General features: G+C 43.4%; 1 long non-coding RNA gene across 3 annotated transcripts in view; it reads left to right on the top strand.

The window, feature by feature from the left end:
- LOC134170277 (uncharacterized) overlaps window positions 1–7,414 on the top strand; it is a 49,496-nt gene extending 42,082 nt beyond the window's left edge. For all 3 annotated transcript variants that reach the window (XR_009967194.1, XR_009967197.1, XR_009967193.1), the window contains 2 exons: window positions 21–125; window positions 1,173–7,414. This is a non-coding gene — a long non-coding RNA (uncharacterized LOC134170277). The remainder of the gene's footprint in view (window positions 1–20; window positions 126–1,172) is intronic.
- The last annotated feature ends 6,242 nt before the right edge of the window (window positions 7,415–13,656 follow it).

The following is a 13,656-nucleotide window of genomic DNA, read 5'->3' as shown; positions in this document are numbered from 1 at the left end:
ACACATCTCTCTGTCACCAGGAAACTACTGACGCTATCCCTATGCCGCTGGGATGAGGAACCCACAGCACTGCACCGGTTCCGCAGCAGCACAGGCTGCCCTGCTCCACCCTTAGAAGCAAACAGGTATTCTGTTTACAAACCAGCACGAGGGAAGGGGAAATGATGTTTTGGGGCTGTTATTCTCTACAGGAAATGGGTGTCCTGTTCCTGTACCCACAGCTGAGCGCAGGTTAGGCTGGAAGCATGTGCTGATGGAGGCATGGAGGAGCTGGCTTGCAGACCTGCCTTTTCAAGGGTCAGCACAATCTCACATAGCGCACAACTCTGTTAGTGTGTTCTGTTTTTTTAACAACAACAAAAGGACAGCATTGGCTCTTTTCTGACAAGGATACTGTGTAATGTGTGAGAAATGAGAACAAGTCAGTCTAAAGAGGAAGAGTGCAACACATCAGCTACAAGCCTAAATAAATACTGAGGTCTGCAGCTGCCTGGCCTGGTTTTGGTTTTACATATATGACTTCTATCAAGATAGAGTTTTATTTCTCAAACCTCTCCCTTTCATTGTTAACCATGTATAGTTACTACCTATTCAACAATAATAATAATGATAAAAGAAACAGTCTTTTTAGTAGAAAAGCTAATTTCTAAGCAGGATATATAGTACTCTGAAAAGCTACCAGGGCTGTCCCCACAGGCCCCATATCCAGTGGGATGTGTTATTTCAGCCTTGACAATGAAATGGAAGCTGGTCTCTACCATGTGGACACAATGCATTAGCATTCCTCAGTAGTGCCCTATGAATGACACAAAAGTTTGCACCAAGATGCAGCCAGGGCTTGAGTCAAAGCACAGCAGTGTCCAAGTGCATCTTTCCAGGGACGCTGGGATGTGAAGCACTCCTGGGTTTCAATGACAAAATGAGCCCTTGTGCTGTATTCCCCAGGCTTTCTCCTAGACGTCTACCAGTTACACCCTTCCCTCCCGCCTGCAATTAGCACTTACAGTGTTGCAAAGGGAGATGAGATTCGCTCTGCACCGTCCTCCTTCAGAACTCGCTCACACCTTCCCCACTGGGTGGGAACATGTGCTGTGGGTTAGGAAATATTCTCGTAGTGGAATTACATTTGCAGCAATCCCACCCCCCGCCTCCTGTTTTCTTCTCACCATGAGACTCTGCTGCTCATCGTGGTAGAGGAGCACGTGAACATAAAAGCACAGACACAGCGTTTGGTTCAGCAGAGCCCCACATCTCCGTGACTGTTCACTCCCCCCAGGAACTGCATATGCACAGATTGGGCCCAGTATGCTTCATACGGGGTAACTGGAGCCGGATAAGTGCCTGCAATTTTGGGAGAGTGGGGAGAGGAGAGAAGTGGGAGTGTATGAACCACTGACCTTAATTAGAGGAGATAAAAATGTTGAAACATGATTCCTAAGAAAACCAAGGAAGGCCTCTATTGTTGAGTGTTTCCACATGGATGCCACTGAGAAGAGGTCAAGTGCTTTCTATATACTTTAAGTAAACAGCAGATTGTGAGCTCACAGTCTGGATTTGAGCAGCCTCTGTGTTCTGCAAGATAATAATTGAGTCTTATGCACTTAAGGTTTGATATCTATTGACATTATTACTTGAGAATTGCCAGGAAACAGAGCGACAATTAAGAGTATAAAGTTTGCTAGTAAAGCTATGCCTAATGTCATACATGGCTAATCCCATGCTAGGATGGTCTTGTACTCTAGGAGAGCATCCATGATGGACTCCCTTAAAAAAGGGTCTCTGCTGTTGGTGGCTTTCCATGGTAAAGACCTGTGTGCCTCCTCACATCGTCATTGTCATGTAAACAATGTACACAGCGCGCAGAATTACATCTGCTAAATGAGGAATGGGTTGTATGTCAGGAGTAAAGTGCTCCAAAGAAGGTAGTTTACTTCCCTGTGGAGCGTATCAAGCCAAGTTAAAATGTTAACCCTAAAATTCTTCTGTTCTTCTTTGCAGCTATCCAGACTGAAGGTTAAGAAGATTGAATGTGGTGGCTTTGTTGCAAAACCAGCTCCATTTCCCTACCTGGAAGTGGGACGACAGTGAAATCAGAAATTACAGCCTTACTTCCTATCTGCAGATTCAGCTGTAGTGTCATTGCCCACAATCACAGTATCATCAGATAGCAGCATTCATCTCAGGTGCTCAGTATCCCTTCCACACCCTGGAGAGACTATGCCCTTATTAAAGGTCTTATTTATAGACAGGGAAACTGAGGCAATGATCCACGTCCACAGAAATCAGTGGCAGATCTTCCACAGCTCCAACTAGACCCAGCAGACCTAGTAACTTCTCCAGGGAAGAGAGGGCAGGAGTGCTCTTAGGGGCATGACTGCAAGCAGATGAATCCCTTGAAATCTTCTGTCCACTCAGTGGGCTTCCCATGCGGATCTAAAATACTAGGGAGCCAAATTATTTAAGGTGTATTGCTGAGAGGAGGGAACGAGGCATGAAACTTGGGAAGCTCAGTCCCAAAGACTCCTCTTAGAAGCCAAGCTGTAATGCTTTATACGCACCTGAAGCAAAAACTCCCTCTTCTCCTGTCTGCATCTGCCTGTGAAAAGAGAACAGGCAGAGAGCTGATTTGTGAACGCTTTCTTGCTAGATTTGAAACCTCTGTCCTTGATTGAAGTGGGGAATGCAATTGCACAAGTCATTAATAATTACTGACAAACCAAAGTAGTATTGGAACCCAGTAAAACCTCCTCCCACTAGGACTGAATCCTGGAAAAGAGCCCTGGGAGCTCCAGCCTGTCTGCATTTCCTATTTTTTGGCGAAATCTGTGTGGAACTGCTGGGTCTCCAAACCGTGCGCATACTCAGAGTAGGGGATGTCTGTACGTGCAGATCAAGGGACGTGAACTTCATCTACACAGACGGCAAAAAGCAGCTTGCAGTTACTTTAACATGTGACCAGTCCCAATTATGGCTTCTTCCACATGGCATCAGCATGCGATGGAGGATCTCACTCTTCTTTTGCCAGAGGCAAATGAATACATTACCCAGCAGCGAGGCGTGGGGCAGCGGATGCCTCACTCTGGGGTGATTTGGATTCCACGCTCGCGTGGGGGTGTGAGCCAACCTCAGAAGTCATTTTCACTGATGCTGACACATAAGGCTTCCCTCAGAGACCTGTCTATCAAACTGCAACATGCTATGCAGAAAAATTAGATTACTCATGCTACAATAAAGAAGAGGAAGATGACAACAATGAGAAAACAAACCCCAAACCTCAAAATATAACAGCTATTTATTGAATGAATAAAAATCCTGACGAGGGGAAAGTACCCTAGAGACTATTTTTTTCTCTATTTTACCTCTTGCAACCTGTTTCAAGGAGAGCCAGTTGGAAAGACCCTATTAATTCAGACACTGCCTCTGGAAAAACCACCACTTCATCATGATTGTCACATTACTGTACTTGCGAAATATCATCTTAAATAGTCATTATGATTTTGCTGCTGGTCTTGCTGCAGTTAGCAGCAGGATTTCCTTTGGCTTTGGTAAAAGCAGGATCAGGCCCCCTCTCTCTTTCTGTCTCTGAATTGCAAATGGATTGCTCACGTGTCAGCTCGGTAACTAGGCAAAGTTCAGCATGCTCAGTTCAAAGCATGCAAGATGAAGCTCAGGGCATTTCACTCACAGTATTTGCCAAGTTCCTCAGGTCTACAAAAGTGTTAAAGTGGTTTAATACAAAATCCATAAGACAAACATTATGCAGCTATGTGAACCCCTGTCCAATAAAATCTATCTTTTTGGGAAAAAAAAATACAAAGTAGTAAAACATATACTTAGTAAAGAAAAGAAAAGGCTGGGTGAAGCTTAGTAAAATCCTATAAATCAGAATGCTGAGAGCTTCAGGAAGGGTGATTTAAAACAAATCTGCAGCAGAACACACACAGACACACACACAGTCCCGAGCTGGAAACGGACCTGGACAAGTGCCGAGGTTAGAGCATCTCAAGACAGCACTGCAGGAATGGTTTTACAGTATTAGATAATGGAAAGGTTTGGCCAAAGGCTGATTTTTCTTCTCTAGTAATAACAAACCTGTGCTGGGGCTTCTGCAGTATTTGCTCCTTGAGTTACTCCCCAGGAACGCTATTTGGGAAGGCTAATTGAGATTTTTAACTCCACCTGCCCTGAATCATCTTACAGTTGTACTGCTCGCAGCTGCAAATTCTGTTTTACCTACTGTTATCATCTTATAAGAAACCAGTTGTGTATGGGCTTGATTTGTGAAGCGGCTCCAGCCACTTCCCATGGGGTTTATGTTCCCCTCTTGAGCCTCTTTTCCAAATATTTCTTCCCAGAGATAAGTTTTGGTTCCCATCCAAATGAAAAGAGGAGAACCGTAAGCTCTTCTGTGGCCCTGCGTCTTGCACAGCCTCAGAGGAGCTCGTGGCCTCCTGACCAGAGCCAAGAACAGATGCAAGTTTGCATTTCCCTGCTCATTCTCCAGCTGTGTGATGCTGCCATGTGCAGTGGTGTGGATCAACCCGGCTGCACCCTTTTAAGCCTGGTGAGGGGTTCTTTTGGAGTTTGGCTTCTTAGCATAGGCAAGCAATTTCAGCATGACCACGCGGCAGGGAAGTACATAGAATTATAGATCTCTTTAAAACTGTCGGGAGCAAACATGATCAGATCTGGTTCTTGATCTCATTACTGTCTAAAAGATTTGGTTGGCATTTTTAAATGCCATGATTTATGTTCATCACCTTAACGCGGCCCTTGGAAGTGTAAACCCAGTAACTCTGTTATTCTCCAGGGCAACTCTAAAGAATCTGTTTGGAGAATTCACACAACACTATGTCTATATGAAGATATTAACATGGATTAAGACAAGTTGATAGATTTTAAACCAGGCTATACAATGAAAACCAGTGAGAGTAAATCAAATAGCTTTGCCTAACTACAGAAAGTGTTTGCAAAGCCCTGTAAGGTTTCCATTTCCTAAAGCCACCTGCCATCTCAAATGGCCCTAATCAGTCACAGATGCTGGATACCAACCTGCTAACCCTACGGCTTTGAGAGAAAATATTGCACTTTGTAAACTCATTCTTGGGTATTTCCTTAATTTTTCTTAAACTAAACTTTTATCCCCTATTTTCCACTTAAATGTAATGAGTTAAATCAACTCTGACATTTTGCCCTGCTCACCTCCCAGTTGTGCTCAGCTGCTTCCCTACCTACTTCTTGAAACATCTCAAGACCTCAGGTTTGGGGTTATTTTTTCACTCCACATCTCCTGGTGTTGAGCAGTCCTGTTAAAGGCACAGGTTTCACTATTGCTGTAACCTATTGCCAATGGAAAAATGAATGTTTTTCTGCACTTAACGTTTATCTCTACAACGAAGATCTATCAAATACTGAGCTTTGCTGAACTACTGTGGAAACCCTTTTTAACCCCTCAAACAATTAAACCCCCCCTATCAAATAAAAGTCCATCCCTGAAGAAATAAGCATTTTAGAGGCCACATCCAGCACCCACTGGAATCAAACTGAAGAATTTCACAGATAAGGGAAGGTACCAAAACAGGCCCTGCTGCCAGAGACCATCAGATGCTGTTCTCAAGCAGAACAGGGGGTTGCCTTGGCTCTGGAAGGAGCCATTACTCCACTTTAGCTCGTGAAGACAGACTGGGTGTGGGAGTTGTAATGGAGGTAGGAAACAGACTGGATTTTATTAGTCTTCCATCATCTTTAAGAGATCCCTAACCAGATCAGGTTTCAGCCTCTTGCTCCACTCTTGTGTCAACCTTTGGTTCTGTTTTTGCTGGAGGATAAGTTTCATTATATTAATAAGCAGCACAAGTGGTTCCAATTGTGGAAGAACCACTCGGAGCTGTCAGAAATGATCAGAGGAGAAGTTTCAGCCTCTCCATGATCACAGCCTCTTCTTCTGGTGCCTCAGCTCAGCACCTCCCCAGTGCACTTCACGTTTTTAGCAGCCATGACAATAATAAAAAGGCCGTTTACATTTCAGCCAGGGGAGGTTATTTTAAGGAATTTATTCTCTGATCATGGTAGTCCATCAATGCTCGGAAACCAGACGGTAATGGGAGTAATTGGGCTAACATCCAATCTACTGGCTGGGAGACTAGATCTAGGCATGCATGTAAACTATACATCTTCAGTCTCCTACTGCAGTCAAATTTCAAGCACAAGCATCTTTAATTATGCCACTAAACCAGGAAGTTTATAGCTAAGTTTATAATATTTCTTAGGACAAAGAAAGAAGTAGTGAGAAAGACTCAGAACAAAACACGCCAAAAGCTGAGAGTGTTGGGTCCTTATCATAGAGTGATCCATTAGTGTTTACCAGCAATAAGGCTCAGCATTTGTCCCCCTCACAGCATCCACCCAAAGGAAAGGGGTTTAGGTAGACAGAGTAATTAAAGAACCCCTACAAGAGTGGAAATATTACCAGATTAATTTTGCAGATAGGAAAATGAAGCACAGAAAGATTTAAATTCATCTGAGTTCAACAAACCAGACAGTACAAAGGAGATGTCCTGACTCATAACCCTGTGCTCCAACCACTACAAGAAGATGGGTACCCATGGGACAGGCAGAGAGCAGCTTTCATGGTGCACATCTCCACCAGCATCCACTCCCTGGGCTGCAGGGCTGGGGTTTGGGTTCACAGATGTACCATGAAAGGACCGAGGATCTCGCTGCTCCCTGACAGACTCCACCACTGCCCTGGGAGGAACTGAGCGAAGTTTAGTTTTCAGATGAGAGTCACCCGGGACTAGTGACTGAAATGTCATCTGTGTGATGGAACAAGAAAAAGAAGGGAGAAATGTAAAAGGGAATCTTTGTAGCCAGGACTACCTGACTCTCCCGCAGTAGGAGACACAGGAATAGCGTTTCATGTCATGGAGATGTAGTTAAAATGCAGACTGCATATCCTTGTTCTCAGAATTTGAGAGGTGGGGTTTATGCATGTGGACAAGCCATCGTTCCTCCCTTTGATCTACCACTTGATGTAGAGGAAGGCTTTTATGTGTTAGTCTCATATAATGGATAATTTAGTCTGAAACCAGTTTGCAAAAGTCTTACACTTTGGGTACATATGCTTCAATTATTCTTGAAAGTACACAGGAATATTTCATGCCATTCACATCTATTTCAAGGGAAAAAAAAATCAAACCCAGAATTTTTGTTGAGCACCCAAACAGATTTGTTCTCCTGAGGGAAGTTTGGGTTTTAAACGAATTCTGCCATTTTGTGAATTAATTGAAAGGTAGAATGTAATCTTTAATTGGAGAAATGTCAGTCATTCATTAACATTACCTGGGGTGCCTCTACTGCTCTTTAGCTGCATGTGTTTATTCACTTTATGAATAAAACTACTTAACACAAAGAGCAGCAGAGTTGAATTCCCCTTGTTCAAGTGCACTTAGAGCTGAGTTTTCAAATTAGTCCTGTCACCCCTTTAGAAGCAGTTCCCCATAAACCCATGAACTGCTGGGACAACATGAGTCACACTGACAGTGAGCAGGGCTGGAGTATCCCCTTCTCCCATAGGCGTAGTTTGTACAAAGGGGTTGTTACAAGAGGAGGGTGTCCTTGTTTGGGTTTTTTTCCCTAAACATTCTCCCAGTGACAGGTCTTGGAGTTGGACACCAGAGCTGTCAGTGTTCAGAGGTGAACGCTGACAGCAGTGTCACTGATGGCTCCTTCGTGCCTCAGTTTCCCCCCTTTCTAAATTAAGCATCCTCATATACTGGCTTTTCAGTCAGGAAAATTATCTTAGCATTTAATCAGACATCTTCTGTTTTCTTCTACTGAATAAAAGGATGGAAGTGGCTCTGACATAGTTCAAAGAAAGGATTAACCCATTTCACATATCAGAGGAAGTGTTTGGGTAGATGTTGCCCTGTGAGACCTCTGAACTGATCCTCTAAACACAGGCTAATTCAAATAGTTCAACTACAGGAATAAAATGTTCAGCTTGGAGGCATTTTGAGCTTCACAGATAACAGGGGACACTATAAAGAAACATCCTGATGTCTTTTTTTCCATCCCTGCTCTCATGACTGGCCCACTGACATTCCATGGTTGCTGTCCTGCAGGAGATGGGACCCCTGTATCTCCAAGGCTGTGACCAGTGTCTCCCTGAGCAATGCAGGTGGAAATCTTGCCCTCAAATCCTGAGTTCCAAAACCTGACCCCCTGAAGGGGTCCAGAAGAGCTGAACAGGCCCATCTGCACCAGCCACTGCTCCTACCTTGCAGCCAAACCCGTATGAGGAGCAGTTGGCTATGCAGTGGGGTTCAATGCAAGCTATTAGCCCCCAGCGTTTCCTGAGACCTGGCTTTATTCAGTGCACTGCACAAGCAAACCCTTTCCCAAGTGACATCTGAACTGAGCCTCAGCAGCAGTGCCCAGGCTCTGATCGCTGACCCAGCCTGCACTGTAGCCCATGTGCAGAACTTACCCAAGATGAAAGGCACCAAATGACAGGATACAGAGTGCCGAGAGCTGGCAGCAGAGGTTTCTTCTGCAGACATCTTGCTGGTTGTTTTAAGGTCTTCTGCCTCTAAGTGGCACCATGCTGAGTGATTGAACACTTGCTAGAATCTGTTCTACCTTTTATTGTAATGATTCCTTACAGAGCTCCCACTTTCCAAACTCTGAACTTTCAAGAGTACTGCCTGGATGTCAGAGCCCTTTCGTCAGAAACACCAGAGCCTCTGGAGTGATGGTCCCCAGTACTACAAAATCCCTTTGGAAAGCCACAGCTCTTAAACCATCACTAGGAAAGACTGAACTTTAGTTTTTAGAGAAGGCTGTCACATCCCTGGGATGTGTAATGAGAGGTATTCAAAACAGAGCCGGGCAGAGCTTTCGCTGGTGTAAATTGCCAGAGGGTTACACTGAATCACAGCCATGCACAACCTGGTTTATGGTTTTGTATTTGCTTAAAGTAATTAGGCCCAGACTGCCTCATACGCCACTTCTGCTCGGAAAGCAGGAAGCAATTTGGGAAAGGGGTAGAGGGTATCCCAGAATGGATGGGTCTGATCTACACGCACACATACACACACACACAGGCTGGGAGTCCTGAAACTACTGAAGCAAACTGACCTCTTCAAACTCGCCACTGAGCACAAGAAATGTTGTACTTTTTAAACCAGAAGGAAGTAATCTCCTCTCAGTGCTATAAGGGGCTCATAAGGCTCAAATGTTCAGATATTCAACCATCTACCAGGAAATCTGCCTTTGCTTTACTACTTTATGATCCTCGTATATCTTGCAGAGTTTGAGGCTGTTTGCTCTACTTCCAAATGCTGAAAGCTCTTTGGTTCCTATGTAATGCAACAAAGCCCACAGCCCAAACTCACAACAACCACCACCAGACTGCAGCACAGGAAAATTATTGACACTTGAAGAGGACTAGAAAAAGAGAAAAGATTTTCTGTATTTGAGGGAAGGTTGTCAGGGCAGTAACACAGCACAATGAGTAGTGAAGACTGGGAGATTTATGTGCCAATTCTGTCTATGATTGATTTAGATTAATTGCTCTGTACCAATATGTAAAAATCTAATAAATATAAATCCCCATACCACGGGTTGCTCCAGTCCCGATGTTACAGTGGACAGTTTTGGCAGCAAGTCAGGATGTGCATTAAAAACACACTTTTTTGAGAAGTCTAATAAATAAAAGCTCTGAAATATAGTTTCCTACTGAGAAAGGCATTTTAAATCATTTTGATAAAGAACTTAAATTAGGCCTTAAAAGGAGGGGGAAGCTAGGTCCCTGCAACTAATTATTTATAGGCATTTTGAATATAAGAGTCCAAGAAAGCTGGTCTCCATGCCCCCTTCTCTGCCACAATAAATGGCAAAGAAACAGCCGTTCCCCTTCACCCCCCCCCAAATTAAAAATCAGAAGTATTAGAAAGGGGAGGAGAAAACTCTAATTCAAATGGGGAGCAGGCACCTGAACAAGGAACTTCAGGAGTCCTGAAAAAACCCTGCATGTTTTCCATCAAAGTAAGTTCAATGAGCAGGGGACAGGCCTTCAGTTCCCCTCTGCGTTACTCAAGAGAACTGGGCTGTTTAGCTCACCGTAGTCCCCTGAAAAAGGAATACACTGTTATTTGTTAAACACCAGAGAGAATGTTTTTAGAAGTGAATAAACATCTGAATAGCTCCAGTCTTTCTGGAAGTCAAAGCAATTTGGAGAATGCACAGAAGCCAAAACTGCCGGGGACTTGGGCTTCTAAGTCACTTAGGTGCCTCTGAATACGTTATCCCAAAAGCAGAGCTGACGCTTTGCATGTGCACAGCCACCCAGGGGCCCTCCCTTGGAGGGTATGCAGGTTGGGATCTGCTACCACTCACAGCAAAACCAGTGGGGTTGAAGAAGTGCTGATGTGGGAGGGTCTGCAGCTCTGCAGCAGTCATTGGCACCTCCCTGAGCTGGAGCTCACACCAGGCACAGCAGCCAGGTCCACTCCGTACGGCTGGATGCTCTGCATGGGAAGGCTGAGGAATAAGAGGCTAAATCACAGCGTGTTGTGGTTGTACCTCTCAGGCTTCCTGCTGAGGTTACTGAGTTACTAATCTCTGATGGACATCCAGAATCTCCCTCCCTGTTCTCAACAGATGCTTCACCTTGAACTCCCTTCTGCTGCCAAACATGGTTGTCTCTCAAGACTCTGCACAAGGAGATGTGAATTCTAATCTGCACCATCAGGAGTGCTTCTCTCTGAGCTCAAGTTCATCCCTCTCTTTAAATCTGACCCTCAGACCTTCTTTTCATCACAGGGTTCAGTGAGGCATACTGCAGCAAGGGCCACCACTGCTCTTGCAGAACCAGGAGGTTGCTAGTAAGTGGCACTTTGCTAGAGAAGGAAAAGACATGCCCTAGAAAATTAAGATTTTGATTTTGAGTTTAACAGAGCAGGTTTACACCTACATATGGGCCTGGCTGTGTGTCCGTAAATTCATGGCACACAAAAGCACACCTTTCATTGACTGGGGACAGCTTTATGCCAAAGTCCTTTAGTGTCCTCAAAGACCCACTTCCATGCCAGACCAGACCTTCAAACCTTTCTGACAGCTTGAAGTCCTGACGTGCACCACCAGAACCTGCAGGCATGTCCCTGAAGGTCAGGAATGGCACAAGAGCTCAACCACAGAGCAGCAGCACCCAGTTTTTTCCCTCCAAACCTGACACAGAAATACATGGCCAGGTTTGCAAGAGAACTTAACAGCTTGAAGCTTTGCTGAATGCCTGCCTGTAAACACACAGCAGGAACTGCAGGATGCAGCTCTGAAAATGTGGCCTGGGCTGGGAGCACTCAACTGGCCATGAGCTCCTCTGAAAAGGTTGTGCTATGTGATCATAGGAGAAAGAGAGACACAGGCTGCCTGCGCACAAAGAAAAGGTGCTACCTGCTATTGCAGACAAGGGGAGTTTGCTCCCAGTTCAAAGTTGGTTTAAGATTTCTCACAACCTACTAAAAATAAAAGTTCCTGGACAGTCTGAAAGCCCCCAAAATAAGAAAGAAAAAAAAGCTGAAATTTGAATTTAAATTGAAAATTAAGAATTAAAAAAAAATCCCAACAAAACCCAAAACCATTTGTTGCTGTCGTGAAAACTTAAACTCAGGCTTCTGACATTTGAAACTTAATAACCAAAACCATCAGCCATAATGATTTCTCCATTTGATTCAGCATTAATATTCAGAGAAATGCCAGGGGCTGTCACTTCCCATATTAAGGCAATCCACATTCATTTGCATCTAGAACACCTATGGATGTTGTTCTTCTGATGACCAAACTGTAATTTTTTAAGCTGAAAGAAAGAGAATAAGGCATCCAAATGTCTTTTGAAACACATCAAAAGGCATTTTCTTTTAAACATCTGAAAGAGGATCTGGTTATTTTGGGGATCCTTTCCTCTTCATTATCATTGCATTGTCATGTTGGGTTATCCAATTACTCATCTAGAACTAGAAACTTCCTGTCATGTGTTAAGGTGTAAGAGGACTGGCTTAGCTGGTTTAAAGAACAGCTGTAAAGAGCAGTCAGGAAGACAGCAGCACAAGAGGAAATCCTCAGTCGAATTCAAGTGCTTTACGTCTGCCATAAACACGCTTCCAGCTGAAATTAAAGGAATTTCTTTTAACTCTATTCACAGCCTCCAAATATGCCGCTCAGCAAGCTCAAGCTGCCTGAGATCTTAGTCATTCTAAGAAATGAATCATATTCCCCTTGTCATCTGGCTGTTCTCTGCTGACTGCTAATTCATGGTATATTGATTTTAAGACTCTGTTCACACATTATATTTCCATGTTAAGCCAGGAAAGCTTTTCTTGCTGAAAAAAATTATGCCCCATCCTCATTCCTCTCAATATTCAGTTTTCGTCCTCCTGTGTTAGTTAGAATGATTGATCAACACAATTTAACCAGCTTTAAATGGTTCAGTGAATTGTTCCACGCTATCGTACCACCTACATTATTTTTCTACAGTATTTAACAGCACAACATGGATTCTGCATATTAGATGTATGTGTTTGCCTACTGATGCACAATTTTAAAAGACCAAATAATTGCTGGGGGAACACACTGGGGTCCAGTAGAATTGTATCACAGAGATTTTGGAAATGAGCTCACAGAAGTAACTTGCTATCCAGAAGGAAGAGTTTAAAACAAAAATCGTTAGACTGATACGAGCATTTTTCATCACTGATTTAAAACAGTTGAAGACTTTTAAAAGCACCTGTGCAAATCTGCGCTGTTACAGCTGGCGACTAAAATTTATAATGAATTAGATAATAAATATTTTGTTTGCTTCTTTTAAAATGCCATTAACAGTGAGGGCTCTCACTGGACTAGCACAAAACCGCTGTTGGCAAAAATCGAAGTACCAAACACAAAGGCTTCATGTTTCAGATGCTTATAAAACTTAATTCCCCCGAATAACACCGCTAATTTGGGTCTCCTTGTACGCTTAAAGATTTTACATAAATATTTTTGGCAGGCAGTGAGCCCACAGCTCTGCTTTCATTTAAATGTTTCTAACGGGCATAAGATCTTTGTCACTTCAAAATAAAATAGTTCCACTTAAAGAGGAGTTATTTAAACCACTCAACAGACTCGCAGGTCTTTGAGAACGTCTCTGTTCATGCCAAAGTTTTCAAAACCAGGAACAAAAAGTATTTAAGTTCATACAAATGGATCTAGAAACGGTTTTTTTTTCCACTGTATCTAAAAGGTAATGAATTCTTCCGCAAAAAGTCGTTCAGTGGGGTTTTCTGACCTGCAGACATTCAGTGTATCGGGTGCTGGTTGCAAATACAGTGCAGGAAACTTGGCAGTTTTGCTTTTGAGTTACACGTTTCTCAGAGGAAATAAACCTGAATTTAAAAGTTCATACACCTGAACTTTTAAATATAGATGAACCTTTTAAATACGAAGTTTCTTAGTAGCAAAAAAAGCAGAGTAGGAGCTGAAACAGCTGAGCAGCAAATGACTGAAACAAGCACAAAACTAAGGCTAAAAGAACCACAAGAAAAGTTAAAGTCACTAGCACACAGATATAAGTGTAATTTAAATGTAAATGTCTAATTAAACAGTATGTGCATATACCCA

Source organism: Pezoporus occidentalis, unplaced genomic scaffold (assembly GCF_034315485.1).
Source record: "Pezoporus occidentalis ecotype Australia unplaced genomic scaffold, CSIRO_AGI_Poc_V1 ctg11, whole genome shotgun sequence".
In the NCBI taxonomy this organism is placed as follows: Eukaryota; Metazoa; Chordata; class Aves; order Psittaciformes; family Psittacidae; genus Pezoporus; species Pezoporus occidentalis.
The sequence above is the reverse complement of the archived record's forward strand: the minus strand, read 5'-3'. Positions and strand labels throughout refer to the sequence as shown.